At 49.5% G+C, this 6,000-nt stretch overlaps 1 protein-coding gene and 1 non-coding gene across 3 annotated transcripts in view; one reads left to right on the top strand and one right to left on the bottom strand.

Moving 5' to 3' along the window:
* EYA2 (EYA transcriptional coactivator and phosphatase 2) overlaps nucleotides 1-1,682 on the bottom strand; it is a 229,514-nt gene extending 227,832 nt beyond the window's left edge. For both annotated transcript variants that reach the window (XM_054724363.1, XM_054724364.1), the window contains exon 1: nucleotides 1,521-1,682. The gene's annotated coding sequence lies outside the window, so the exon portion shown is untranslated. The remainder of the gene's footprint in view (nucleotides 1-1,520) is intronic.
* A 3,565-nt stretch (nucleotides 1,683-5,247) lies between these two features.
* On the top strand, nucleotides 5,248-5,353 carry LOC114230065 (U6 spliceosomal RNA). Its single transcript, XR_003615920.2, has one exon. It is a non-coding gene; the product is annotated as a U6 spliceosomal RNA (small nuclear RNA).
* Nucleotides 5,354-6,000: the final 647 nt, after the last annotated feature.

Raw genomic sequence — 6,000 nt, forward strand, 5'->3', positions numbered from 1 at the left:
AGAGGGAAGTGGGGAGTAAGTAGATAACGTTGCCTGCAAGATTTTTTCCCACAAAGATTATTTTTTAAAGGAGGGTCCTCTCCCTCTTCCCCCAAACGGGGCATCGGCGGGTAATACGGCTAGCTACTAGCTCAGAGCTCATACCCTGGTAGCAGACATTTCGCTCAAGCAAGAGAGGAAGGGCTCATGAAATTAATACATTCGGTTTGAAATACAACAACTGTCCGCTGCTCATAATTTCCTTTGGAAGGGAGCTCCCTAACTCAAACATAATTCAGCACTCAGATTCTTACTTGATGTTTGTAAATCATTCTACCTCCCCTCCGCTCTGGCGAGCAACTCCCCACTCTGATACTCACTCATTCCACTGCACCTCGTAATTAAAAGGTACCTCCACCAGGAGTGATTTATACCTCCACGGTATATATAAAAAAAAAGTAATTAAAGATTACGTAGCATTTCGGGGAAAGGGGAAGAAAATAGGATCCATAAAAATGCGGCATTGGTCTAGTGTATTTTTTTTTTTAGAAAAATAACACTAATTCAGAACGCAGCCTGGTGCACGCTTGTCACTCACTGACGAGGCTTCACTTGGGGGTGACAGGGACCTTGCACCGCCAAGGCGCCCCACTTTGAACAGCTGAGAAATGCGGCGCTGAGGATTCTGTGATGCGAGTATTTGTATTTTCACCAGTCAAGCTTTCCTAGCAGTCCTTGAGCTTACAAACTATTCATTTGGGGGCAGGAAATATACTTAAGGAGCTGGGGCCGGCACGGCCTTTGAACCTGAGACGCAGGGCTGGGAAACAATTCCATCCTCTACTTTCTCCCATTACAACAAAACCCTCGCCTCCTTCTAAGCATCCTTTGGATGTAAAGTTTTTTAAGTTTCAACTCCAACTTCAGCAGGCGCCAGGACGCCCGCTCCCTCACAAAGCCCGGCGAGCTGGACCAGCGCAGGCCGAGCGCAGAGGAACTGGAAGAAAGAAACGCAGCCTCCGGGACTGGCTCAGCGTGCCGCTCCAGCCCCGCCGGGAATCCCAGCGGTCGCTCCTCGGTGACCCCCATCAAGAGCGCCCGAGGGCGTGAGCTGGGATCCGGCTCCCGGTGCCTCCTCGGTCCGATGGGGGGAGCGCCCCTTTCGAGAACCACCCGGGCCGTAAAACTACCCAAACGCAGCCCGTCCAGGCGCGTCCACACCACTTGCGCGACATGCACTTGTCCCGCGCGGGAGTGCAAACTTCAGGGTCGTTGCTCCCCAAACGCACGGGGAAACCGAGGCCCGGAACTGGGACAGACTTTCTCGGGAGAGGATCTGTCCACTGTCCCGGCTGCCCTTGTACCTCCTCAGGCCTGGGAGCCCCGATGGACCCGTGCGCCCCCCCGGGCACCCCGACAGCTGCGGAGGCCCAGGCTGGGCAAGTGCTGCCGAGAGGCGCCAGGCGAGGGGGTCCGCGTCGACCCCGGCCCGGGCGAGTCCCGCGGGCGGCCCCGGGGTGGGCGCCGCGGGAGGTACTCACCGCGCGCAGTGGAGAGAGCGCCCCGGCGCGGTGCGGGCTGACGGACCGGCGGGCGCGGGTCCGAAGCGGCGGGCGACTGCGGCGGGCACGTTGCCGCCTCTGCCGCCGCCGCCGCTGCCTCCGCCTCCTGGGCTGCCGCGGCTGCTTGCTCCGGGAGGACCGGCCCCTTCCCCTCCCTGGGCCGGGCCCTCCCTCTGCCCCCGCCCGGGTCCCCGCGCCGGTGCGTGGGCGCGTGGGGGAGCCGAGGCGCGGCGCTGGGCTTGGCGGGTACACACCTCCGGCGCCTGGACGCGGGCGCGGGGCTCCGGCCCTGCAGCTGGCGCCGCGCTGCTCTCAGCGCCTGCAGCCCAGCGGAGCGCGCTCGCTCCTGCCGGTCCTGGAGGGAGGCGAGGGCCCAGCTCCTCCCCACCCACCGACACCCCACACCTCCTCCCTCTGCAACCCAGGCGCGGCCCCTGAGAAAGGAAAGGCGGCTTGGAAGGAACCTCAACAATGACACTGGATTCATTCATTCATCCACCTATCCATTCAATGTACATGGCTGCTGTGCGGGGTACAGCACCTGGGAGATTCAACTAAATCCAGGTGGACTCGGGTTTTTTTTGCCCTCCAGCAACTTACATTCACATGGGGACACAGACCATAAACAAACAAGTACAGAATCAAGACAATTTCAGAAAGTTATAATTACTGTGGAGGGGGAAATTATGTGCTGTGGCAAAGGGACAGTGATCTTAGCCAGCTTAGTCAGGGAAGGCGTCTCTGAGGAGGTGGCCCCTGCATTAGGAGAAAGCTCCATGGCTGGTGATATCTGCGGGAGGAGAGTTCAGGGATCTCCTTTGCATCCATTTTACAAACAGGGAAACTGAGGTCCCTGAACTTAATTGGCGTACCCAAAGTCAGTGGTTTAATCCCCTCTACACACATCCTCAAATTAAGGCACCCACCTACTCTCATGGCCACCGCTTTCAACCTTCCCCACAATAAACTGTCTTGAACAGAGTCTGTGCGGCATTTTTCTCCCTCATACCCACTTTCTAATGTTTATGAACCCTGTTGTGGGACACTCAGGATGCCTCAATCACTGCCAATCAATCACTGCCCACAATACCAATCACTGCCACTTGTTAAGCTCAATAAAATACAGGATGCCCCGATAAATCTGGATTTCACAGAAACAAGGAATGAATTTTAGTCTAACTATGTCCTATGCAATAGGTGGTACATACACTAAAAAAGTATTCATTGTTTCTCTGAAGTTAAATTTAAGTGGGTGTCTTATTTTTATTTGCTAAATCTGGCATCTCTAAGCCCCACCCTTCTTTATTTCCTTTAATCTCCCAAAGACACGGAAAGGTAGAAGCTGCTAGCATGCCCCTTTTACAAATGACCAAGTCTAAGTTCAAAGAAGGCAGAAAGCAGCTGAGCCAGGGCTGAAATTCAGGTCCAGCTGACTCCAAAGCTCTTGATTTTGAGATAATGACATAGAGCCTGTTGTAGGGTTACTGGGAAGCTGATGAAACTTAAGCTCCTGACCCCTCACTTGCTGGGCCCCTTACTAAGGCCTGGGTAGCGGCCTAGAAATGTGTTCACATGGTCACTTGTTCATGCAAGATTAACAAAAATCATTTGCTTTTGACATTTAACAGCCATCAGCAGAAACACCATCTCTTTCCACTTAGAGTCCCCACTATAGCACTTGACCTTGAGTAGGGCGGGGTGAACTGGCCACTGGCATTTTGGGGATTCAGTGAAGGGAAAGTTGATTTGAGACTTTGTGATGTTTGTGGTATCTTTCAGCTTCTTAAAAATCTGAATTTGGTGTGATACCTTTTAATTCAAAAGAAATATTCACTTTTGTACCTTCATTTTGGACTCATAGTTTTGTATTCTTTTTCTTAAATAAGACCCCCAAATTGTGTATGCAGCAGGCCCCACATACCTGGATCCACCTCTGGTTGTAACTTATTCCAACCTCTTTCTACTCCCCAAACTTCAGACAAGCAAATGTGTTCAGTAAGCACAGTTGTTCTCCCATGAGCTGGGTGAGGGGTAGACCTGCTGCCTCTGGGTGAAGATGATTCTTCTGCTTTGGACATAGGTACTTGGTCTTGATTTCCTCACCTCTAAAATGAAGATGAGAGTACTCATCTTGCATTTTTATTGTGACAATTCACTGAGATCATGCTCGTAAAACACTTTCTACTATGACTATTACTGGCACTAGCAATCGCTCAACAAATATTATGACTGTATATGCAACTTCACTTCCCATCACACCTTTGCAAAAAGCTCCAAGTCATTATCAATGGAGCGCCTTAATGCTCTCCAGAGGTGTTTAATTTATTTTGGCCCATGAACCTTAATATAATGTTGTTTAAAGAGTGTTAGTAGGCAGAATTTTTTTTTTCCTTGAAGGAATAGAATGGAAGAGACTGGGATAGAAAATACCAAATGAGTTGCATGCAATGAGCGAGAGAGAGAGAGAGAGAGAGAGAGAGAGAGAGAGAGAGAGAGAGAGAGAGAGAATACTGTGGACCAGGATGGGAAATGTGTTTCTTCTTTGCAGATCATGGGGACAATGTTGGAGATCACTTGTTAACTAAGGGTACTCTATGGAATACAAAGGGTCAATCCGTTTCCGCCCTACCATTTTACTGGCTCATTATCTCATACATCACAGCCACACCCCGCAGCCCCTGAGAGATCTACAGGAGGCAGGTGCTTATTAGTTTTATTTTTCCTTCTCTTAGGGCAGTGGTTCTCAACCCTGGCTGCACATTAGAGTCTCCAGGGCAGCTTTTAAAAATCCCCATCCTGGGGCCCCACCCCAGACCAATTAAACCAGACTCGGGGAGGGACCGAGACATCGTATTTTTTAAAGCTCCCCTGGCGATTCCAGTGTGGAGCAGAGAGAGAGTGAGACGCCCTGTCTTTGGAAGAATAAGGACTTGACCCCAGATTCACAGTAGATGAGGTAGAAGCTGAGATAAGACTTAAGGCTCTCAATTCTTCTTCAAGACATTGAAATCCATCCACCTTCCTATGTAGGAGTGCCCCCTTTGCATCTCTTTCTTTCCCTTGATTTCTTCTTGTGAAGTATTTGGGCTCTAATGACCAGCATCATAATCCCAGACAAAAATTGAAAATGCTAACCCACGAAGCAGATTCTTTGGAGGGTAGACCACAGACACGCCTACCCTGGAATAAAACACTTTTTTCCCCCGAGAGTCTTCCAAGTAAATGTCCTCTGAAGCCAGAAGACCAGCCTACCCTTGAAAACTACAAACTTCACAATGTGTCCAACATGCATATACACATCGCACAAGCACACGTATGTATTCTCCATGCCAAACCATGCTTTATTTCTATACACATTTCTTTCCCGGTGTGCAGAGATCTCCTCTACAGAGAAAGCGCTCCATTATAAAAACTCTTTTATTGAAATATTGGCTCTTTTCAAAACAGATCTGAGGCAGCATGCGAAAACATATATATGGCAACAGGGAAAAGAAAACAAGAAAATCAGTGAAGGAACACGGGGAGGAGAAGAGGTGAAAGCGAAGGGTGAGGTTTGCTCACAAAATGTGGGCGAGGAGGTCCTGGACACTTGTCCGTGGTGGACTGAGAATTAGCTGCTGAGCTCCCTGGCAGCCAGTGCAAAGCAGAAAATGTGATCAATTACATCAGTGCCTTTCTAACTTCCTGTTCTTCAAAAGTAAGCATGTTGCACTCATTTCAGCAGCATATGTACTGAAAGTGGATTGAAACAAAGATCAGCATGGCCACCATGCAAGGATGACACACCCATTTGCGAAGCGTTCCATATTTTTATAGATGAATTAAAAAAAAAAAAGATCAAGTATGCATAGAAACTCAGTATGAAAAAGGAGGCGAAGGATCCCATCCCCACCTTCATGCCTCACAGCTTCCTCCTGCGGGTACTTGTAAAGCATTTTAAGTATTTACTTCCAGTGTAGAAAAGTATTAGGGGGCTGGGGTTGACGTGTCATACATTATAATTTTTTTTCCACTTAAAATTACAGGAAATCAGCTCTTGGGCATATTTTTAGGCAGAGCATCAGAATTTCAGGATCACTAATGTCCAGTGGGAGACACTTATTCCCATATGGAGAGGGGTCTTCCAGACACCCACACATGCTGTCCCTCGGCCCACACCACCCTACAGACACAGTCCCATGGATTTCACCTTCACTCCATTCAGAACTCTGCTCATATGTCTCCACCCCAGACAGATCCTTTTGACCACTCTGTCCAAAGCAGCATCCTCAGCCAGCACATGCATTTATCACTCCACAACACTATATCACACATGTTTTTCTGTTCACTGTCTGTCTCTCCCACCAGATATCAGCTCCATGTGAGCAGGGACTTGACTGTTTTGCTCATGGCTATGCCCCAGTGCCTAGAACAGTGCCTGGTACACAGGGAGGAACTCAATCAATGGTGGATGAATGAA

The sequence above is a fragment of the Eptesicus fuscus genome, chromosome 12, assembly GCF_027574615.1.
Source record: "Eptesicus fuscus isolate TK198812 chromosome 12, DD_ASM_mEF_20220401, whole genome shotgun sequence".
NCBI classification, from domain to species: Eukaryota; Metazoa; Chordata; class Mammalia; order Chiroptera; family Vespertilionidae; genus Eptesicus; species Eptesicus fuscus.